The 26107-nt window shown below is 41.4% G+C and overlaps 1 protein-coding gene across 5 annotated transcripts in view; it reads left to right on the top strand.

Moving 5' to 3' along the window:
• ZNF536 (zinc finger protein 536) overlaps window positions 1-26107 on the top strand; it is a 575107-nt gene that overhangs the window by 394170 nt on the left and 154830 nt on the right. The window lies entirely within an intron of this gene.

Raw genomic sequence — 26107 nt, 5'->3', positions numbered from 1 at the left:
GCACCGTAATGTTCGTCACCTGTTACTGATGTAGGAGACCAAGATAATTAACTGAACAGAATATTACAAGTCTTTACACAATAAAAAGTTAAATAACTTTGCAACTACTTTCCTTTACACATATTTTATAAATTTTTTGTTCTTCATTCTTATACAATGTCTCTTTAAAAACTGCTTGTTGCCTTGGAGACAGCCATAAGTTTAGCTCCACCCATTGTCAGACATGTGACCCAACTTCATGATTGTCATCTGTGTTCCCACAGTGCACCACCCTTTGGTAACAGCAGACATGTGACTGCAGCTCTGGATGTGACTGGAGTATAAGCTATGATGTAACACAAAATCAGTGAAGCTAAATATTACTCCGCATTTTATGCCGATTTTAACTCTGAAATATTGTGTAGAATAAAAGTGGAGTTTTCCTTTAAGGTTTGGTGGGGTCCAAAGCTGAAATAAATCCATCTGGAAGTATTTGGGTTTCTGTTCAAGACCACACTTGGTTGGTGGGATCTACACACTACTGGCCATAACTATAAATTTTGGGGGTCAATCACTAAACCCTCTCTCCCATGTCTGTTTAAAGGGGTTGTAGAGGATTAGAAAGACATGGCTGTTTTCTTCCAAACCACTCTGGTCCTTAGGTTGTGTCTGGTATTGCAGCTCAGTTCCAATAAAGTGAACGGGGTTGAGCTGCAATACCACACACAACCTGTGGACAGGTGTGGCGCTGTTGAAAGATAAATAACGTTGGACAACTCTTAAGTCAACACCTAATAAAGGAATGATAAGTTTCGTCCCTAGAACAGGTTCTCTACAACTAATTTTTTTATTAAAAGCATAAGGTGCTTACACCAGACACTGAAACAAAGATTTATTTTTTGTTTTTAAAAAAAAAAAAACTTTTTAAGAAGAAAATCAGTAAAATAAAAAGTTTCCAGATGGGGAATTTTGTTTATAAATTGATTAACATAATAATGAAAGGAGGGGAGCGTCGTCATTACCTCAAGAGGCATAAAGAAGAAGTGACACATAGTAATGTAGTATTTATGGAGGAAATACATCCAGCCACATTGTATGAGCCTATAAAGGCCTCTGAATTTTTCATGATGTTTTCTTGCATAGGATAAGAGGATTATATTTATTAAATAATGAATTGTATTAAAATTTGATTGATGCAGAATCCAGATGACATTTCACCGTCTCTTCCTCCAAGAAAGAATATTGAGTAGTGACTTGAGTGTCGTGTGTGCGGTGCTATGTATATACTGTATATAAGTCCATGGTGGCGCAGCGTCTATATGGGACAATGTGCCCCCTACTGTACATTATAACAATAATAGAGGCCATTTAAAAGTACCAGAGAAATCTAATATTAAGGTGTAAGGGTTTGAGGTGACTTGTCAGATTCTTAGAATTAACTATACGGTTACGTATGACCTAAAATACAGACCTCAGCTGCTGCAGAACCTTTTTTTGAAGAGGAAAAAATATATCCTTCTCTAAATGAGTGAAGTTGTTCCTCTTCTCAATGGGCTTCCATACTCATACTACAATATAATATCATTTACAGTCGGGGGTACATTATACCATGTTGCATATATTACATATCCCCGCTGCTGTAAAACCTCTTTTCTGGAAATTTACTGACATGAAACTCATCCTTTTCTTAAGAAGGTTCTACTACAGCTGGAGCGCATATTATAATGGTTCTTAGGAAACCTAGTAGATGTCTCTTATTGTATACACCAAGGCTGCTGCAGGACCTCATATCAGAGAGGTAGGGGGAACCTTCATATCCATTATTCATTGACTAACATGTAGCTCTAACTAAGGAGTTAGAAAATGTTCAGGATAAAGGAGAAGGTTCCCTATGTACTAGAATATAGCTACTATAATACTGCCCCCTATGTACAAGAAAATAACTACTATAATACTGCTCCCTATATACAAGAATATAACTACTATAATACTGCCCCTATATACAAGAATATAACTACTGTAATACTGCCCCCTATATACAAGAATATAACTACTATAATACTGCCTCCTATATACAAGAATATAACTACTATAATACTGCCCCCTATATACAATAATATAACTACTATAATACTGCCTCCTATATACAAGAATATAGCTACTATAATACTGCCCCCTATGTACAAGAAAATAACTACTATAATACTGCCCCCTATGTACAAGAAAATAACTACTATAATACTGCTCCCTATGTACAAGAATATAACTACTATAATACTGCCCCCTATATACAAGACTATAACTACTATAATACTGCCCCTATATACAAGAATATAACTACTATAAGGGCGGGTTCACACATGGCGGATTTTCACTTAAATTCCGCTGCGGACACTCCGCAGCGTTAATCCGCAGCGGAGCCGTTTCTCCATTGACTTTCACTTTAATTTAGCAGTGTTCGTTTACACGATGCGTACAATTCCGCTGCGGAGCATAGGCTGCGGAGCGGAATGTGGTGTCCGCAGCATGCTCTGTCTGTTGCGGAGCAGTGGCGGACTGGTTGCGGACTCATGGCGGAATTTCTCCATTGACTTCAATGGAGATTCTAAGTTCCGCAATGAAGTCCGCAGCTGTCATGCACATGTTATGTGTGGTGCGGAGCGTATTGGTTTTTTAACATGACATTTCTTCATTCTGGCTGGACCTATGTATTTCTAGGTCTACAGCCAGACTGAGGAAGTCAATGGGGCTCCCGTAATGACGGGAGCGTTGCTAGGAGACGTCAGTAAATAGTCACTGTCCAGGGTGCTGAAAGAGTTAAGCGATCGGCAGTAACTGTTTCTGCACCCGGGACAGTGACTACCGATCCCAATATACATGTATCTGTAAAAAAACATATAAGTTCATACTTACCGAGAACTCCCTGTTTCTGTCTCCAGTCCGGCCTCCCAGGATGACGTTTCAGTGTAAGTGACGGCTGCAGCCAATCACAGGCCAAGCACAGGCTGCAGCGGTCACATGGACTGGCGCGTCATCCAGGGAGGTCGGGCTGGATGCCGAAGGAGGGACGCGTCATCAAGACAACGGGCGGTAAGTATGAATTTCTTTTACTTTCACTAGGGAAAGTGCTGTCCCTTCTCTCTATCCTGCACTGATAGGGAGAAGGGAAGCACTTTTCCCGCAGTCCGCAGCAGCTAGTCCGCATCAATTTTCTGCACATTTTGTGCAGATCCGCAGCCGTAATCCGCAACCCGGATTAGGTGCGGCATTGATGCGGACAGTTGCGGAGGAATTCCGCCATGTGTGGTCATGCCCTAATACTGCCTCCTATATACAAGAATATAACTACTATAATACTGCCTCCTATATACAAGAATATAACTACTATAATACTGCCCCTATATACAAGAATATAACTACTATAATACTGCCCCCTATATACAAGAATATAACTACTATAATACTGCCCCTATATACAAGACTATAACTACTATAATACTGCTCCCTATATACAAGAATATAACTACTTTAATACTGCCCCCATATACAAGAATATAACTACTATAATACTGCTCCTGTATACAAGAATAAAACTACTATAATACTGCCCCACATATACAAGAATATAACTACTATAATACTGCCCCTATATACAAGAATATAACTACTATAATACTGCCCCTGTATACAAGAATATAACTACTATAATACTGCCCCTGTATACAAGAATATAATTACTATAATACTGCCCCCTATATATAAGAATATAACTACTATAATACTGCTCCTATATACAAGAATATAACTACTATAATACTGCCCCCTATCTACAAGAATATAACTACTATAATACTGCTCCTATATACAAGAATATAACTACTATAACACTGCCCCACATATACAAGAATATAACTACTATAATACTGCCCCTATATACAAGAATATAACTATTATAATACTGCCCCTGTATACAAGAATATAACTACTATAATACTGCCCCTGTATACAAGAATATAATTACTAAAATACTGCCCCACATATACAAGAATATAACTACTATAATACTGCCCCTATATACAAGAATATAACTACTATAATACTGCCCCCTATATGCAAGAATATAACTACTATAATACTGCCCCTATATACAAGAATATAACTACTATAATACTGCTCCCTATATACAAGAATATAACTACTATAATACTGCCCCTGTATACAAGAATATAACTACTATAATACTGCCCCACATATACAAGAATATAACTACTATAATACTGCCCCTATATACAAGAATATAACTACTATAATACTGCCCCTGTATACTAGAATATAACTACTATAATACTGCCCCTGTATACAAGAATATAATTACTAAAATACTGCCCCACATATACAAGAATATAACTACTATAATACTGCCCCTATATACAAGAATATAACTACTATTAGGCTGGGTTCACACGTGGCGGAATTTCACTTAAATTCCGCTGCGGACACTCCGCAGTGTTAATCCGCAGCGGAGCCGTTTGTCCATTGACTTACACTTTAATTTAGCAGTGTTCGTTTAGACGAGGCGTAAAATTCCGCTGCGGAGCGGAATTTGGTGTCCGCAGCATGCTCTGTCTGTTGCGGAGCAGTGGCGGACTCATGGCGGAATTTCTCCATTGACTTCAATGGAGATTCAAAGTTCCGCAATGAAGTCCGCAGCTGTCATGCACATGTCATGTGTGCTGCGGATGCGTCTTGCTTTTTTAACTTGACATTTCTTCATTCTGGCTGGACCTATGTATTTCTAGGTCTACAGCCAGACTGAGGAAGTCAATGGGGCTCCCGTAATGACGGGAGCGTTGCTAGGAGACGTCAGTAAATAGTCACTGTCCAGGGTGCTGAAAGAGTTAAGCGATCGGCAGTAACTGTTTCTGCACCCGGGACAGTGACTACCGATCCCAATATACATGTATCTGTAAAAAAAAATGAAGTTCGTACTTACCGAGAACTCCCTGCTTCTGTCTCCAGTCCGGCCTCCCAGGATGACGTTTGAGTCTAAGTGATGGCTGCAGCCAATCACAGGCCAAGCACAGGCTGCAGCGGTCACATGGACTGGCGCGTCATCCAGGGAGGTCGGGCTGGATGCCGAAAGAGGGACGCGTCACCAAGACAACGGCCGGTAAGTATGAAATTCGTTTACTTTCACTAGGGAAAGTGCTGTCCCTTCTCTCTATCCTGCACTGATAGGGAGAAGGGAAGCACTTTTCCCGCAGTCCGCAGCAGCTAGTCCGCATCAATTTTCTGCACATTTTGTGCAGATCCGCAGCCGTAATCCGCAACCCGGATTAGGTGCGGCATTGATGCGGACAGTTGCGGAGGAAATCCGCCACGTGTGGTCATGCCCTAATACTGCCCCTATATACAAGAATATAACTACTATAATACTGCTCCCTATATACAAGAATATAACTACTATAATACTGCCCCTATATACAAGAATATAACTACTATAATACTGCCTCTATATACAAGAATATAACTACTATAATACTGCCTTCTATATACAAGAATATATCTACTATAATACTACCCTCTATATACAAGAATATAACTACTCTAATACTGCCCCTAAATACAAGAATATAACTACCATAATACTGCTCCTATATACAAGAATATAACTACTATAATACTGCCCCTGTATACAAGAATATAACTACTATAATACTGCCCCACATATACAAGAATATAACTACTATAATACTGCCCCTATATACAAGAATATAACTACTATAATACTGCCCCTGTATACAAGAATATAACTACTATAATACTGCCCCACATATACAAGAATAACTACTATAATACTGCCACTATATACAAGAATATAACTACTATAATACTGCCCCCTATATACAAGAATATAACTACTATAATACTGCTCCTATATACAAGAATATAACTACTATAATACTGCCTCCTATATATAAGAATTTAACTACTATAATACTGCCCCTATATACAAGAATATAACTACTATAATACTGCCCCCTATATACAAGAATATAACTACTATAATACTGCTCCCTATATACAAGAATATAACTACTATAATACTGCCCCTATATACAAGAATATAACTACTATAATACTGTCCCTATATATAAGAATATAACTACTATAATACTGCCCCTATATACAAGAATATAACTACTATAATACTGCTCCTATATACAAGAATATAACTACTATAATACTGCTCCTATATACAAGAATATAACTACTATAATACTGTCCCCTATATACAAGAATATAACTACTATAATACTGCCCCTATATACAAGAATATAACTACTATAATACTGCTCCTTATATACAAGAATATAACTACTATAATACTGCCCCTATATACAAGAATATAACTACTATAATACTGCCACCTATATACAAGAATATAACTACTATAATACTGCTCCTATATACAAGAATATAACTACTATAATACTGCCCCTATATACAAGAATATAACTACTATAATACTGCCACCTATATACAAGAATATAACTACTATAATACTGCCCCTATATACAAGAATATAACTACTATAATACTGCCACCTATATACAAGAATATAACTACTATAATACTGCCACCTATATACAAGAATATAACTACTATAATACTGCTCCTATATACAAGAATATAACTACTATAATACTGCCCCTATATACAAGAATATAACTACTATAATACTGCCACCTATATACAAGAATATAACTACTATAATACTGCCCCTATATACAAGAATATAACTACTATAATACTGCCACCTATATACAAGAATATAACTACTATAATACTGCCCCCTATATACAAGAATATAACTACTATAATACTGCCCCCTATATACAAGAATATAACTACTATAATACTGCCCCTATATACAAGAATATAACTACTACAATACTGCCCCCTATATACAAGAATATAACTACTATAATACTGCCACCTATATACAAGAATATAACTACTATAATACTGCTCCCTATATACAAGAATATAACTACTATAATACTGCCCCTATATACAAGAATATAACTACTATAATACTGTCCCTATATATAAGAATATAACTACTATAATACTGCCCCTATATACAAGAATATAACTACTATAATACTGCTCCTATATACAAGAATATAACTACTATAATACTGCTCCTATATACAAGAATATAACTACTATAATACTGTCCCCTATATACAAGAATATAACTACTATAATACTGCCCCTATATACAAGAATATAACTACTATAATACTGCTCCTTATATACAAGAATATAACTACTATAATACTGCCCCTATATACAAGAATATAACTACTATAATACTGCCACCTATATACAAGAATATAACTACTATAATACTGCTCCTATATACAAGAATATAACTACTATAATATGCCCCCTATATACAAGAATATAACTACTATAATACTGCCCCCTATATACAAGAATATAACTACTATATTACTGCTCCTATATACAAGAATATAACTACTATAATACTGCCCCTATATACAAGAATATAACTACTATAATACTGCCCCCTATATACAAGAATATAACTACTATAATACTGCCCCCTATATACAAGAATATAACTACTATAATACTGCCCCTATATACAAGAATATAACTACTATAATTCTGCCCCTATATACAAGAATATAACTACTATAATACTGCTCCTATATACAAGAATATAACTACTATAATACTGCCCCTATATACAAGAATATAACTACTATAATACTGCCACCTATATACAAGAATATAACTACTATAATACTGCCCCTATATACAAGAATATAACTACTATAATACTGCCACCTATATACAAGAATATAACTACTATAATACTGCCACCTATATACAAGAATATAACTACTATAATACTGCTCCTATATACAAGAATATAACTACTATAATACTGCCCCTATATACAAGAATATAACTACTATAATACTGCCACCTATATACAAGAATATAACTACTATAATACTGCCCCTATATACAAGAATATAACTACTATAATACTGCCACCTATCGACAAAAATATGAATCTGAACAGGCAGGATAATATTATATACTACAAAGTCACAGCTTTGAACTAAAAACAAGCCGAGGAAAGTAAATCAATAAAGAAAAGTTTTCTTTAGCTTCTGGTCTTTGTTCTCTATACTCCGGCATCTCATCATGAAGTGGGGGGTGTTCAGTACGTGAATTAGGGCTGACAATTAGTCATAAAAGCTTGCAATCAAACCTCACTCAATAACCTGATGAAGACAACACTTAAACTGCTGATTCTGTTCTGACTGTTCCCGTCTTGGAGGAGACAAATAGCGAACACTTATTTCCAAATGAATTAGGTTACAATTTCCAATGTTATGAGATAAGTGAAGTATTTTGTTTGATTGCGTTTTTGGTTCCTCGAGCATTGAAACTTTTAGTGGTGTATTAGTGCGTTTTAATCAGCTCCAAATCGCTTGCAGATCTACTGGGAATTTCCCTCCATCTCTGATAGTTGTAAAGAACAAAAACTTGTCTGCAGGTTTAACACAGGAAAGATTCCTCTCCACTTAAAGGGACAACCAAAAAGCTAAATTCCATATCCATTACAATAGTCATCTTTAAAGGCGACCTGTGACCTCTCCAGACATGTCTATTTTAGTAAATACTTATATGCCCCATGAAATAACAATTCTGGAGCGTCTTTTCTTAGAAGTCTGTGTTGTGCTGTTCCTCCATTATTCCTCCTGGAAATGTATGAGTAAATTGGCAACTGGGTTTTACTAGTTGGGGGTGTGTCACCACACAGACTGACACTGACCAATCAGTGCTGACAGAGTGAGATGGCAGGGACACACCCCTTTGACAATAGGAATGGTAACACTCAGTTGTCAATTTATTCATAAACTTCTAGGAGGAATAACAGAGGAACGGCACAATGTAGAGTTCTAAGAAAATATGTTATTTCATGGGGAATATAATTATTTACTAAAAATAAAGATGTTAGGAGAGGTGACAGGTTCTCTTTAAGGCCCCCTTGTCATATATCCGGCACAGTTTACCACCGGGGTGGTACAGGAACCATACTTTCCTATGGAATTATTTCTGGCATCAGCTGCATCTGTTTTAACCCAGTTGTCTACCTTTGCCAGACAGAAAAACGTTGCCGAAGCGTTCTTCTATCCGGCTCTAGCTTGGCAATGGAGGACGCCAAACCAGTTCACAAAGCACGAAAATCTCATCAGTTGTGTCCGGCTCAGGCTAAAACAACTGGCCAGACACAACTGAGAAATGTGAACCCAGAGTTTTTTTGTCTTCATGAATTTTGAGGCAGATTTTGCCGCATTTTTCGGCTGCGGACATTGAGTGCCGTGGGCAAAAAACGCAGCGAAAACAGTTTCTCTGCCCCCATTGATGCCAATGAGAGGTCAGACACGAAAACACCTGAAGAAAGAGCATGTCTCTTTTTATGTCTCTTTTTTTGCAGCGAACAGTTTTTTTTCCGCTCGCGGGAAAAAAATGACTCTGCTTCCCATTGGTATCAATGGGAGGCGATTTCGGACGTTTTTTGGCGCCGTTTCCGCGTCAATAACCGCACCAAAAGACACTTTGTGAACTAGGCCTAAAACCTCATGCACACGGCCGTACCCATAATCACAGGCTGCGATTGCGGGCACGACCGACGGCCGCGGACAGCCGTCCGTATTTCCGGCCCATGCTCCCATACAAAGTTTGGGCACGCTATAGGGAAAAAGGAAACAAAGCGCACATAGTGCATGAGCCTGTATTAGGTGAGAACAAAAGGAAAAAAGTGGTCAATTGTGCTGCCCTGATGTTGTTATGCTCGGAGCATAACATCCCAAGGTGCGTGTCCAAGTTAGACTTAGGTAGAGACAGTTGCAGCCCAAATTCCGGTTTGAAGATTGGTAAAAATCCACTATGTAGATCCAGGAGATAGGGAGATAAAAAATGGAATATCCGAGGGCGCAGCTGTACTGGAAATTGCTTTTATTTGTACAACAACTTGTTGTTGTACAAATAAAAGAAATTTCCAGTACAGCTGCGCCCTCGGATATACAAAGTTTGGGAGCACGGATCGTAAAAAGCAAAAGATAGGACATGTCCTATCTTTTGCCTACACTTCTACGGCTCGGACACCTTCCCGTAAATAAACGGGAAGGTGTCCGTGGACAATAGAAGTGAATGGGTCCATAATTGCGGTCTGCAATTACGGACAATTTTGCAGCCTAAGACACTGCTATTCTTGTACTTGTGTAACTTTTATACATTCAGCAGGACGTCGGCTGCAGGAACTTTATCATTCACGATTGTTCTCATAAAGTTTAATGTGGTCTAATGCAATACTATATTTGTGGGGGAGAAGGATCCATCCAGACCATGCCGTCTAGTTATGTCTATATTCCAGCAAGACCACAGCCCTTCCCGAAAAGCCATTCCCCATTTAATCTTCAAAACAAGCCAGTCCTAGAAAACTGAGATATTTCAGAGATTTAAAGAGGAGCGGTCACCTCTCCTGACGTGTCTATTTTAGCAATTACTTGTAATTCCCATGAAATGAGGATTCTGGAACATATTTTATTAGAACTCTACATGTGCTATTCCTCTGTTACTCCTCCTAGAACTGTAGTAGGAGTGAAGTGAAGGACAATGTCTGTGTAGGGACATCCCCTAACTGATAACACCCAGTTGTCAATTTATGAATACATTTCTATCAGGAATAACAGAGGAACGGCACAATGTGGAGGTCTGAGAAAAGATTTTTATTTCATGGAGAATTTAATCATTTCATAAATCAGACATGTCAGGAGGGGTGACAGGTTCTCTTTAACCCAGAACGGCATGAACAGCATATGATCTACCATATAACTCTGCAACAAATATGTTTATTTAAATATATATCTCACACGATGTATTGACTCTTTAGGCCACGTTCAGACATGGCGGAATTGCCACGGATTTTTAGTGCTGACTTAGTATCCCATGTGTTTTTACTCTCATCAGTGAGTTTTGGGTCAGGGTCCTACATGGTGGACACATGCCCCATAGGGAAAATCTAAATGGGGTCATATCCGCGGCTGGTTCCCCTTGTACGTAACGTTGCAGTTGTTCTATTGAAGTGGAGCCTGGAGTAGGTTCACATCACACTTTGAAATGGGCTATAGGACTAACCTCGGCTAGGAACCCCCCAGCCTGTCACCCACTGCACAGGTTAATTTTATATTTTCTACCCTCGAATACCCTATGCCTTACAGATGACTTATGGGTCGTTGCTTTCTGTGAAAGCTTCAAGTATGACGTATCAAACTGATCTCATCAAAGCTAATCCAAGTGAAACGCAATTCCAAGTGCCGCCCGGACAGACCTCTTCTGTCCTGATTCACAATCACATATCTTTTACTCTTGTGGGCCATGTAGGAGGGGAAGCCCCATGTAAAAAACATGACTGCTGAATTTTACAGGCGGGGCTGTGATCCTCATTTCCCATAGAAGCAAAATATAGGAACATCTCATTTCCTAAAAATGACAAATAAAAAAATGGAGTTCGGGATGCCGTATATTCAGTGCTGCCCTCTGCCGCACTACTATCAATGGGTTTTAAAAAGGGTCTTAGATCTGGGTATCTTACAAGCCCCCTATTACTGGCAAGCCCATGGTCGTAACACAGACTTGTAGGGACAGGGTCCATGTGCTCGACTTTGCCGTGGTGTACGTGTGTCCTTAGAGGTTGGGGAAAGGTGATTGCAGCAAAATGGCAGAGAGGACTCCCAGGGTGGCAGAGAGTCCGTCAGCATCAGTAGGGGGCTTTCGGGGCATGTTCCCAATGTGCTGTGTGCCAGGGGGCACCAACCAGCCACTGTGCCTTTGGTCAAGGTAACTAAATACAATGCTAGGGCAGCAAACTGAATCTTTGGCCCAGGTGAAGGAAAGCCTTACATGGGTGCACAATGCCCACATTACCCACCAGTTCCTCCTCTTACAGAATTCTAGCCCTTTACCACCAGCTGAATTTTTCCCCTGAAATCCGATGATTTTCCCATGGATCTAAACGCTTTATGCACCAGAGAGAACTCCAGATCAGACATTACAAGAAGAAACAGGGGACCCGGCCGGATCTCGATGGTATATTTCCTTGTAATTGGACATGGGCAAGCGCTGTACTTGTTGAACATGACATAGTATAATTGCAAAAAAAAAACAAAAAAAAACGCAAATAGCAAATTGCAGCGTAAAACCTCCAGCCTTTTCCGGCACATTTTTAATGCCACGCGGTGTGTTTCCTCAGCGTAATTTTAGCCAGTAAATTCACATTAGCGCCGGGTCCCCCTCCCCGCTAATTCACTAAACACCCTGCCCGCTTCTAATCCTGGTATTTTCCACTTTTCCCTTTTGCTCATTAGAAAAATGTTAAAAATCCATTTTCATCTGATTAATAATAAAGTTGATCACATGTAACCTAATTTTCATTCACTGCTGCCCCTGTCTATGGAGTCATATACAAAGTGACCTTTGAATCACCACTGGGGCTATAAAGCACAATAAGCGCCATTGTCCTGTCAAAAACTGAAGATGTTTTACATCATTACAAAATTTAATGTTCCATCTTTTCAAATGTACTACTTTTCAAAGGCCACATTCCAAATGAGGCTCATTAAAATCAGACTCGAGTTTCCTGTGGTGGGGATGAGACAGAACTTCTCATGGTTTGGGAGTAATATGAATCAGTCTTTTAAAAGCGATATGGTTACATATTAGTTTTGAAAGGTACAGTAACTGCTGGGACTCGGCCGGCTGTAACACTGAGGCCTTTGTACTGCCCTAATCTAATAACTGCCTCCTGATCCTTCTTCTTTATCCACACTGTATCCTATTTGCTTATGAATAAATCAACTTTCTAAATAAAATTGTTGTTCAGGAGTTCAAGGGTTGATCTGCGGCCCTCGGAGTGCTGGGATTGTAATGTAGATAATAAAAGAAAAACACTTTATTTTGTTTCCTCCTGAAAAAGCCTCGAGCTGAAAGTTCACCGACTTTAGGTTACAACGACTCGATTATGTCTGTGGCATTAGAGAAGGTGCGTTATAGAGGGGATGGGGGTGCAGAGCCACCTTAAAAGGGTATTCTAGCCCCAAACATAAATGTTAGATAGGTGGTGGTTCAACCACTGAGACCGCCAACCAATGGTGGGACCCAGTCCCTTGCCCAAGCCACAGCAAGCATGTGCGCTGCCGCTATATTTAAACCATACGGAAATTACAAAAACAGCTCGCCAACCTTACATTTCAGTGCATAGGTGATACAGGTGGAAGCATCTTTCCAAAAACAGCTCTGCATCTGTTCACAGGTGGTGTGTGATATTGCAGCTCAGTCGTTTGACTTAAATGGAGCTAAGCTGCAGCTGCAATACCAAGCACAACCCATGGACAGGTGTGGCGCTGTATTTGGAAGCCATATTCTAATTCTGGACAACCCCTTTAAGGGCCTGTTCACATCTGCGTTGGAGGCTCCATTAAGGGCCTCCGACGCAGATCCGGACAAAAATACCGGAAACATTTGTGCTAAAGCCTGATCACCCCGGCAGAACCCATTAAAGTCAATGGGTTCCATTGGGCGCCGGAGCTTTTCTAATAATGATGACGCTCCGACACCGCCCCCCAGGGCTTGCTTCATGTGCTGTTCGTGTCGGCGTGTCAAGAACATGACCACGAGGGGCTGTCACATTGCCTACTGCTTGAGTCCCCGAGCAGAGCGTCAGCTAACGCTTTGCTCGGGACTCCAGACTTCCATATTTGTTCAATTTAGGGGTTTCCTACTATCGCTGGAGTTCCCGAGCAAAGCATCAGCTGTGCATCAGAAAAGCTCCAGAACTTCCGGGAACAATTCATGAGGTTAGAACTGCACGATTTAGTACAGAATTTTAAATTAAAGTAAATTAGTAAGTTACTTCGTTTCACATAATTTTATTATTGCAATGCAATTTTTGGTCCCCGGATAACCCTAAGTCTACAGAAATCACATAGCAAACTATTTCATTAAAGCGGCTGTCACCAGATTATAAGTGCTCTATCTCCTACATAATCTGATCGGCGCTGTAATGTAGATAACAGCAGTGGTTTTTATTTTGAAAAACTATAATTTTTGAGCAAGTTATGAGCAATTTTAGATTTATGCTAATTAGTTTCTTAATAGACAACTGGGCGTTTTTTAACTTTTGACCAAGTGGGCGTTGTAAAGAGAAGTGTATGAGGCTGACCAATCAGACCAATCAGTGACCAATCAGCGTCATACACTTCTCTCCATTCATATCCATTTGTACTCAGCACAGCGAGCTCACGCTGTGCTGTCACATACACCCACATTAACTTTACCGAAGTGTCGGGAGTGTGAATAGACATCGCGTCCTGGCTGTCTATTCACTCTCAAGACACATCAGTAACATTAATGTGGGTGTATGTGACAGCACAGCGTGAGCTCGCTGTGCTGAGTACAAATGGACATGAATGGAGAGAAGTATATGATGCTAATTGGTCACGGATTGGTCACTGATTGGTCACTAATTGGTCAGCGTCATACACTCCTCTGTACAACGCCCACTTGGTCAAAAGTAAAAAAATGCCCATTTGTCTTTTAAGAAACTAATTAGCATAAATCTAAAATTGCTCACAACTTGCTCAAAAATAATTGTTTTTCAAAATAAAAACCACTGTTGTTGTCTACATTACAGCGCCAATCAGAATATGTAGGAGACAGGACACTTCTAATATGGTGACAGAGTCTCTTTAAAGCGTAGGTAAACTTTTATAAAAGTTTTGACATGTCTAAGTGACATGTGAGATGTTTTGATCACTGGGGTATTATTTCTGGACTTGTAAAAAAATGGATTTGGATTAAAAAAAATTATAGATAGATAGATAGATAGATAGATAGATAGATAGATAGATAGATAGATAGATAGATAGATAGATAGATAGAACTCTGTTTTGTTTTACTCCTCTGTTATTTCTCCTTGAAATGCATGAATAAATTGAAAACTGGGTGTTACCATTCCCTTTTTCAGGCGTGTCCCTACAGTGTCTTATTCTGTCAGCACTGATTGGACAATGTCAGACCATGTAGTGACACACCCTCAACTGGTAACACCCAGTTGTCAATTTATTCATACATTTTCAGGAGGAACAACAGAGGAACGGCACAGTGCACAGTTAAGAGAAAGATTCTCCAGAATTGTTATTTTATGAGGAATACAACTATTTACTAATACAGACATTTTAAGGTGAGGTCACAGCTCCTCTCTAAGTTCTATAGGCTGTGCTGATTAATTTCTTTAATGCTATGTATATTTAGAGGAATTGGAGCTCTGTAGAAAAAAAAACCCACCTATGTTTTATGGGCACACGCAATCGTTACGCTGCCACAGGGACTCGAGAAGCTGGATCTGTCACCCTGTAGTTGTTGTATCTCACTCAAATACATATTTTTAATTTTAGCCAAATTTTGCAGTAAATTGTGTGAAGCTCTTCAGAGTTTGTGAGATCTTTTTCACTGCGGCCTCATCTGACAGACACCCACTAGTTTCATATCGACTGCACTGTAATACAGCGCGGCCCGTGCCAAGAATTTCCCAGCCTTTAGTCTATAATTTCTGAACAAGAACTCACAATTTCATCTGTGTATTTACTCTCTGCCTTGCGTGGAGTGCGGAAACTATTTGTGCATCTTGGGTATCCTACGGAGGAGACATAATCTTTCCTATGTATCAAGTTCTAATTATGTAAAAAGAAATCTGTAGTCTTCTCTCAGTGGTAAAACAAATACTTCTGTCAGGCATATGTTCTTTTTGACACATTCCTCACACACAAATCTCACGGATCGCCCGTGATTGGCGCCTCCTCTGGATGTGCATCACCAACAGGGACTTTTTATGCTCATCGTCAATTGGCGATTTCATTTTGAATAAATGATAATCTTCCCTTCCTGCTGACAGAAGCTTCTCCCAGGAATGAAGGATGATAAAGACTATGACAGACAATGTTTCAAAAATGTATCAAGGTGAAATTGTCAAACTTTACATTGAACAAGCCGTCATTGCTCCGGGATGTAGAGATGCAGTTCGAAGGTCTTCAAAAACAATACCAGGGTCCCCAAATAACAGGTTACAGTTATAGGAAATCCCTTAGGCTTTAATATAGAAATCCATTGTTCACGTGTATAGAGAGATATCACTGTATACAAAGATTATATCCCTGTGCAATTACCATGTGTCATTGTGCTTCCACATTGCCTACATACAGTGCTGCACTTATGTAACACCTGGAACCTATGGGAAGAGGGTGTAGGAACAGTGGCGGATTAAGTAGACCATAGGCCCTGGGCTGTTTCGCAAACTTGGCCCCCCCCCTTCCCCACCGCCACTCTGCCATGACTATAGTGAACACGACCTTTTTTTGTGAGCATTGACAAATGGGTGTTACGATTCCCATTGTCAAAGGGCTGTGTCCCTACATACTGACAGTATCACACTTCCTCTTGACAATGGGAATGGTAACACAAATTTGTCTACTAGTCCTGGGTACACAAAGATATGTAGAATACAAGGATTTCCTACAACAGACATGTCAGGAGAGGGGACAGATCCTCTATAGATCCAGTGACTCACAAGTGACGTCTTCTCTGATGGGAGTCGTTTTCTTTTCTTCTCCATCTGACACAGACCGTTAGGGCGACTTCTCCTGATGAGACATCCTTGCCCATCACTTCTGCAGCCATTTCCAGCCTCTATAGCAACACACAAATTTAGACACCAAGGCCCAGGACCATACATTAAAGGGGTTGTCCGGGCACGGACCGGTTTTTATACTGATGACCTATCGATGTGCCCGGACAACCCCTTTTACTCAGACTAATAAATTTGGACCTCAGACTAGATCATAGAATACATACAGACCCCAGACCTTCTAAACTATTGCAGTCCCCAGGCCAGATCCCCCTAAACAAATACAGACCCCAGAACAAGCACCCTGAATAAATACAGACCTCAGACAGAACCCCTAAATACAGACCCCAGTCCCGACCCACTACACTAATAATGACCACAAAACTGACTCCCTTAATACAGACCCCACACCAGAAAACATTATCCCAACTGTGAAGCATGGCGGAGGGAGCATCTGTCACGAAGGGTCCGTGGACCCACTGGGCCGTACCGCCTTTGCGGTAAGGCAGCTGACCAACAGAGAGCAGGTGAAAGTCTATAGTTCGTATAGGTACCTGTGGCAGCTCAGACAGCAGCAGGGCAGGCTCGGCTTGGACTAGGCAGCAGATAGACGTCAGGTGAGGTGAAGCAGGTCAGACGTGGATACAGCATGGCACGACTTTGGCACAGCACAGTGTTCGACCAGGATGGTATGGAAATGCAAGGAACTGGAACTGAAACAGGTACAGGAAACACACTAGCAGGCCATCACATAGACAAACTAAGGATCACAGCAACGCTCAGGCATACAACTAGGGGGCTGTACCCCTCTTATAGTTCAGGGAACTCACGGGTCAAAGTTCATCAACAAGGTCCGCTTTGCACGCTGCCCCTTTAAGAGCGGGCACGAGCGTGCGCGCGCACCCTACGGGATCCGGCTGAGGTGAGTGGACGCGAGCACTGGCGTCTCCTGAGGAGGAGGCTGGGGACAGCGCTTGCCGGCTCGTGGCTGCGGCTGTCAGGGGGGAACGGAGCTGACAGCCAGCAGCCACGGACATTACAGCATCATGGCGGAGGGAGCATCATGGCACAGAGAGCATCATGGTGGAGGGAGTATCATGGCGGAGTGTGCATCATGGCGGAGGGTGCATCATGGCGGAGGGAGCATCATGGCGGAGAGAGCATCATGGCGGAGAGAGCATCATGGCGGAGGGAGCATCATGGCGGAGGGTGCATCATGGTGGAGGGTGTATCATGGTGGAGGGGGCATCATGGTGGAGGGGGCATCATGGTGGAGGGGGCATCATGGTGGAAGGGACATCATGGTAGAGGGAGCATCTTGGTGGAGGGAGCATCGTGGTGGAGGGAGCATCGTGGTGGAAGGGGCATCGTGGTGGAGGGGGCATCGTGGTGGAGGGGGCATCTTGGTGGAGGGAGCATCATGGTGGAGGGGGCATCATGGTGGAGGGGGCATCATGGTGGAGGGGGCATCATGGTGGAAGGGACATCATGGTAGAGGGAGCATCTTGGTGGAGAGAGCATTATGGCGGAGGGAGCATCATGGCGGAGGGTGCATCATGGTGGAGGGGGCATCATGGTGGAGGGGGCATCATGGTGGAGGGGGCATCATGGTGGAGGGGGCATCATGGTGGAAGGGACATCATGGTAGAGGGAGCATCTTGGTGGAGGGAGCATCGTGGTGGAGGGAGCATCGTGGTGGAAGGGGCATCGTGGTGGAGGGGGCATCGTGGTGGAGGGGGCATCTTGGTGGAGGGAGCATCATGGTGGAGGGGCCATCATGGTGGAGGGGGCATCATGGTGGAGCAGCATCATGGTGGAAGGGACATCATGGTAGAGGGAGCATCGTGGTGGAGGGAGCATCGTGGTGGAGGGAGCATCGTGGTGGAAGGGGCATCGTGGTGGAGGGGGCATCGTGGTGGAGGTGGCATCGTGGTGGAGGGAGCATCGTGGTGGAGGGGGCATCGTGGTGGAGGGGGCATCGTGGTGGAGGGGGCATCGTGGTGGAGGGGGCATCGTGGTGGAGGGGGCATCGTGGCGGAGGGGGCCTCACGGTTTGCGGCTGCTTAGTTGCCACAGGTCCTGGACACCATGTGATTTAGAAAAAAATGAATTCGAAGGTGGCTCAAAAGATTTTACAAGAGAATGAAAGGGCAGTAGTCCATGATCTCAAGCTGAAGAGACGTTGGGTGATGCAACAAGACAATGACCCAATGCACACAAGTAAATCATCTAAAGAATAGTTAAAAAAGAAGACGACTTGTGTTTTGAAATAACCGTGTCCTGACCTTAAAGGGGTTTAACCGTAATCAATATTTATCCCCTATCCATAGAATAGGGGATAAATATCTAATCGGTGGGGATCCGACCACTGGGACTCGCACCGATCACAAGAACAGGCTCACCTTGCCGTCCCTGTGAGCTCTATATGAATGGAGTGGTAGTGCGCATGCTCAACCACCGCTCCATGCATTTCTATTGGGCTGCTGAAAATATCGCTCGGCAGCCCCATAGAAATGAATGAATGGTGGCCGAGCATACGCAGTACCACTCCATTCACATAGGACTCACTTTCAGAGCATTGGTGGGGGTTTCATCGGTCGTGCACCCACCTATCAAATATTTATCACCTATCCTGTCGATAGGTGATAAATATTGATTATAGTAAAACCCCTTTAAACCCTGTCGACATGCTGTGGCATGACCTGAAGAGGGCTGTGCCCGCAGAGCATTCCAGAAATTTTGGGGAACTGAAACACATTTGCTGGGAGGAACGGTCCAAAATTCCTCCTCAGCGTTGTGCAAATCTTATTTGCAGCTACCGGTAACGTTTGGTTGAGGTGATTGCTGCTAAAGGGGGATCTACAGGCTATTAAAGTCATGGGTTCACTTACTTTTTTTCCTGGACTGTGGATGTTTAGTCAATGTGATCAATAAAAGACATGAATAGCACGACTGTTAGGCCCTATTCACACGACCGTGTTTGGTCGGTGATATACGGACCGCATGTCAGCCGCATTTCCCGGACTGGACACAGTTCACTAGGTAAATCCAGGTAATTCCAAAGGGTTCACTTACTTTTTCTTGCAACTGTAATTTCTAAGAAAAGACATGATACACTACGAATGCTGCATCTAAAATGCAGCAGCTACAGAGGGTTGAATCAGGTATCACCTATAGAACTAGGAAGGAAAAAAAGGAGTGCTGCTCAGTTTGCAGAGTTGGCGGGACCTGGGGCAGATACACATATACGCTATAGGGGCCCAGCAAGGTATAAACCTTGGTATAAACTAGATACATAAATGCAAAAAAGATGGAGATGGTATATAGTGGTATATAGATAGTATATAGATGGTATATAGATGGTATATAGATAGTATATAGATGGTATATAGATGGTATATAGTGGTATATAGATGGTATATAGATGGTATATAGATGGTATATAGATAGTATATAGATGGTATATAGATGGTATATAGATGGTATATAGTGGTATATAGATAGTATATAGATGGTATATAGATGGTATATAGATGGTATATAGATAGTATATAGATGGTATATAGATAGTATATAGATGGTATATAGATGGTATATAGATAGTATATAGACGGTATATAGATGGTATATAGATGGTATATAGATGGTATATAGATGGTATATAGATGGTATATAGATAGTATATAGATGGTATATAGATGGTATATAGATGGTATAGGGAAGCTTCGCTTTGTAGGTTCACATTTCCTATTATGGCTGTAACCACAGACCTTATTAAAGCTTCTGGTGTGGGACTGATAACTATGAGGGACCATGAATATTCCTGAAGATATGAACGGACACACTGCTCCTTTGTAGGACACATTTTCTGAAGTCCCGCACGATACCAGAAGGACATTACTTGTTTTTGTCTTACAATATATTCATGATCTTATATACGGCCTGTACATTCCCGGAATAACAATGGATTGATAAGAGCTCGGGGTTGAGTCATAAAAATCTGCAAAGAAAGACGCGCTTGTTTAGGGGGTCATTCAAAATCTACGGCCCTGACGTCATAATTAACTCTCTCAATATTAGCTTACTTATTTCCACTGTCTTTTTTATTTACTCAGAAAGGTTCTCTGGTTTGTAAACCTAAATCTTAAACTAAGAGAACCAGGAAAAGTGTCTGTATCGGTTATACTTTTTGTAGGACCTTAAAGGTGTTGTCAGGGATTAGAAAAACATGGCTGCTTTCCTCCAAAAACAGCGCCATGGGGGGGGGGGGTGTCTGGTATTGCAGCTCAGTTACATTGAAGTGAATGGGGCTGAGCTGCAATACCACACACAACCTGTGAAAAGGTGTGGCGCTATTTTTGGAAAAAAGAAGCCATGTTTTTCTAATCCCTGACAACACTTTAAGAATAAAGCCTGTTCTTGAGCTGAATGTTACAAGACGTCTTTTAATGCCCCAAGTAGGGTTTGCCCCAAAAATAGATGTTACCCATTGGTGTTTGGTACCTAGACTGGTCTGATCTCATAATAAGTGGGTAAAAAAATCCCTTCCTGCCTCAAAATATGATAAGAACCTTTTCTATGCTGATGGCGAAACCTAAAAAGACTGAGGTGTCACTTAAAGGAGTTTACATCTGTTCTTATCTTAAAGGGTAGACATTCATGGGATATCCCCACTTCTGGGATCGACACCCGCTCTGCACGCAACGGTGGTCGCATCCAGACAGAGACTGAATGGAGAGTTCACTTCTCCATCTCCACCGATCTATGAGAAAAAAAACAACAACTTTGATCCGGTTCCAAACAACGTCTCTGTCAAACTGAACCAGCAGTGCACAGACAGGAAGTGTTGTCATGGGCACATGAGTTGATTTGTTGCAGTCGTTGAGCTGTAACTTCAATCAAAAGTTATGATATACGTTTTTAACCTTTTTTTCTGTACACTAATGGGCCTTTTATAACATGTCCTTAAAAAACAATTCCGGCTGCAAGTGGATGGTCCAGGTGCCTAGAGAACGATGACATCAGAGGACTATGAAGGGTCTTTGCTGGAGAAGCTTGCGGCGTTGTATGGCTGCATCACCCGCCATCACTTCTAATCTGGCGAGATATCTGGCCGAAGTCGTAGCTGAAACTACCCTTTAAATGGAGCGACTACTGACTTTTCACTGTACCCCAAGTTTTATTTACATAGGGTCCCGGATATGGGGGATAGAAACGAGAACAATATATTGTAGCACCTCCTCACTTCCATTATAGAAAACAAAGTCATATGACAAAACCCGAATATTGGGTATTTTTTTTACAGGGGAGACACAGCGTTCCACCATTTATCACTGATGACGTCATCAGTCGCCGAATATCAACATTTATTTTACCGGATAAATAGAATACAAATATTTGTGTATGAACATTGGCCCAGTGATCGTTGCCTTGACTACACTGGATCTCCAACTAATATTCGAGCGCTATATTTACCGGCGTGGCGTCGATACTCTATATTTAAATAATTTGAGAGATTAGACATCAAGCTTTGCTATGAAAAGTGTGACGTTTTGAGATCTCCTCTCTTTGCAAACTTGTGTTGTCGCGCTCATTATATAAGCGAAAAATTACAATGGATCCGCGGCAGCTTTGCAAGCACCTGAATATTTATACTTATTTAAATTAAAGTAGCATTGTCTTGGAAAAAAACGTACGTGTTCTGACACTTAAAAAAGAAACAAAGTTGTCCTTGAATCTAATAACCTTTATTTAAACATGACAGCGTGAAGCGCTATTATTCACTGGGGCGCTCGTGTTCCAGATTCTCTCCAAAGAATTTTATTTCGGCTTTGTAGGTTTTTTGTGAATTTTCTTTTCCGCATATACGTTGTTTACACTATTCCTTACATTTAGAATCGCCAGAAAAGGATGTTCATTTGAGTTTGAGGCGGTTTCATGATATTTCAAAGAACACCCCCCTTCCCCCTTCCCTTGCGTGCATTGATTTAAATGTTAAGAAGAGGAATCTGTTTACCAGGTTATCTATAGGGATTCAACATTCAAGTGAACGGGGCTGAGCTGCATTACCGGACACAGCCCATGGGCAAGGGTGGCGCTGTTTCAAGGAAAAAAAAAAGCAGACTTTTTTTTCTTAAAGTCTACCTATACTTTCATAAAACTTCTGACTAAGACCCCCACTGATCACTAAGACGAAGCAGTCTAGTGAGCTTCTGATCGGCTCTGCGTGGAAGTATAGGTACACTTTAAGCCCACAGAACCCTAATCAAGAAGCGGAGTAACAAAAGCTAGAAGGTGACAGATTTGAGTGGAGGGGTCCAACAATAAGTCACGCCATATGAGTGATGTGGGAGCAGGACTTATGCGCCCCCTCACATGCATTGGCCAATTTATTTTTACCCGATACCACACCAGATCTGCTACAATACATTGTTACATTGTACATTTTGCGCCCCTCTTTTGGGAAACACCGTGGCTCAGTGGTTAGCGCTGCTGCCTTGCACCCCCTGGATCGTGTGTTCTGACCAACATCTGCATGGAGTTTGTATGTTCTCCCGTGTTCTTGTGGGTTTCCGCCAGGTTCTACCGTTTCCTTCCGCCGCACTCCAAAAACATACGGATAGGATTATTGGCTTCCTATGAAATTGGCCCTAATGTGTGTGTCTGGGATGGAGAAATTAGATTGGGAGCCGCACCAATGACAGGGACTGATGAGAGTTGTTGGTGCTATCAAGCAACAAAAAATGAAAAGGACATTTTTGAATGAGGTGCGGACACCTGACTTTCCTCATATTTTTCAGTGGGAATCGTGCAGCTTTACACGAATATTCATTGCCTCTGTGGGATTTATCTGTGGCCAAAAAATGGCCTTCCGGGGCGGCGATATCATTGGACCCGCACTCATTGTGCAAACCTCAAGAAGCATCTCCATGTCATTTTTGTTGTGCAACTTTTTGTCCGTCTTGTCGGATTCACTCATCGCGTATTTGTTGTAGATTTTGTTGCCGATTTTTTTAGCCCAAAGGAATGGGAAATATAAAAGGAAGAACTTCTACTTCTTCCTCCAGGATCCACTTCTGGCTTTGCCTCAAAAATCTGCATCAAAATCTGCGACACATATACGTGATGTGTGAATCCAGCCAAAAAGAGAGAGGCATTGCTGCTCCTGCCTTACTCGCTGTGAATTGAATTTCTCATTGGATTCCAGATTTTCTTTCCTTTTTTCGACCCCGATACAACGTACAGAATGGAAACATCTATCGCTTCAGAACAAGTTTCTATTTTAAGTCTTATTTCAACTTTTTCTATTTATTTATCATCCCTCATCTGTGTGAAATGATTAATTCTATTTGAACGGCGATCTACTATCTCACCCCGTGAAAGTGGACCAAGATTAGCCCAACATATAGCTCATTGCATTTTTAATAACGCCTCATTAGCCTGCCTTTTATTAGGTCAATTTCTGGTAATGGGGGTGAAAAGACACCGGCCCCAGCAGGAATTTAAACTTTTTATTCTGCCATTTACAGAGAGCAGTGCGATATCCTAACACAACAAAATATCTTCAGCTTTCAGGGACGTTTCTGTAAGGAAACGCTCAGGACCGGCTCCCTTTAGATGGGCCATTTGTGTGATACCTTATCAAAGCTTAAAGGGATTGTCCAGAATTAGAAAAAGGAGCTGCTGGTTTTTGCAGACACAGCGCCACGTCTGTCCTTGGACTGTGTCTGGTATTGCAGTTCAGTCCCATTTGCTTGAATTGGGACTAAACTGCAATACCAGACAGTCCATGGAGACACAAAAACAAAAACAGCAGATCCTTTTTTCCTCATCTTGGACAACCCCTACTACAAAATGCAATTACATTCACTGAATGGTCCCAAAAAGCACCAGCCAAGCAGACTGCCAGAGGAAGAGACCTGGACCCAGCTCCTGGGCTCTAATGCAAGAACTATGTCAGCAACCCCACCATTTATCGCTGTGTCGCCCCCTTGAGGGCACTTTGGGCACTGGTGTCGAGCTGAAGCTCTAACCTCTGCATCACATATAACTTTGCTGTTGCCTGTTCAGCACTCCAACTTTGGTCACCGCATTGTACCCTCCTCTGCTACCTGCAACCCAAAAAATCCATACCCCCAACTCCCAAGGGGCAGTTTTGCATTTCACAAATCTAATTAACAAAATACATATTATTGCTTTAGCCCCCTATTATCTTAACTGGAATAAATTTGGTTCTGTAACTGATCAGCAAATGGTCTCATCTTTAAAGAAAACACGAGAATGCACAGGGGTTACTCTTTTAATTTTGCAAATTGTTCTTTTAGGGAGACCGGATCCTAAAAAAAAACAAAAACTTTTTTTACTGCAGATATAATTTACTCTCACAAGAGACCAGGCAGACAGGAGTCTCTATCTGCTAGTCACGTGTAGCAGCCACTAGAGGGAGCTCACTGCGTGCAGTTGGATCATTGCCTTCAATGTGTAAATGCAGTGAGCTCCCTCTAGTGGAGGATGTAGGCAGAAAGAATTTAATCATTAACCCACTATGCAGGGGATTTGGCGCTTTTTATCAGAAAGAGAGAGCTCCAGCCAATGTAAAGATATACTATGAAAAGAATCTGCTCGGAATTTTGGACCAATTTAGATTAAACACCATTTTTTATTATTTTTAAAGAGGAGCTACCACCTCTCCTGACATGTCTGTTTTAGTAAATACAATTCCAGAACATGTTTTCCTAGGACTCTGTGCTGGGCCGTTCCTCTGTTATTCTTCCAAGAAATATCTGAATAAATTGACAACTGGGTGTTACCATTCCCCTTGTGAAAGGGGCGTGTCCCTCACTCTGTCAGCACTGATTGGACTGCGTCAGTCTGTGTAGGGACACACCCACAACTGGTACCACCCAGTTGTCAAATTATTCATGTTTCTAGGGGGAATAACAGAGGAACGGCACAATGTAGAGTTCTAAGAAAATATGTTCCAGAATTATTATTTTACGGGGAATACAATTATTTACAAAAACAGACGTGTCAGGAAAGGTGACGGGCCTCCTTTAAGGGTGAATATTTAAGAATATGGTTTCTAGTTCTGTTTCTTTCTTTGCAAATTCTAATTAACAAGATTGTTAAAAACGCAATGATTGCAGGCAGAACACGTTTCCCTATAGCTGCAATGATGGGACATTTCCAACCAGTTAACGGCACGTGCGTTCCATACATCCTTAACTGGTCCAGGGAGGCCCATGCATCATGAAATCGGCTTCTATAAAGATTTGCTGATTATAAGTCTGTCTGAACATTGTGTATTGAAGTATGTGATGTGCTAATTAATTA

The sequence above is a fragment of the Rhinoderma darwinii genome, chromosome 9 (genome assembly GCF_050947455.1).
Source record: "Rhinoderma darwinii isolate aRhiDar2 chromosome 9, aRhiDar2.hap1, whole genome shotgun sequence".
Classification (NCBI taxonomy): domain Eukaryota; kingdom Metazoa; phylum Chordata; class Amphibia; order Anura; family Rhinodermatidae; genus Rhinoderma; species Rhinoderma darwinii.
This window is presented reverse-complemented; position numbering and strand designations above follow the sequence as displayed.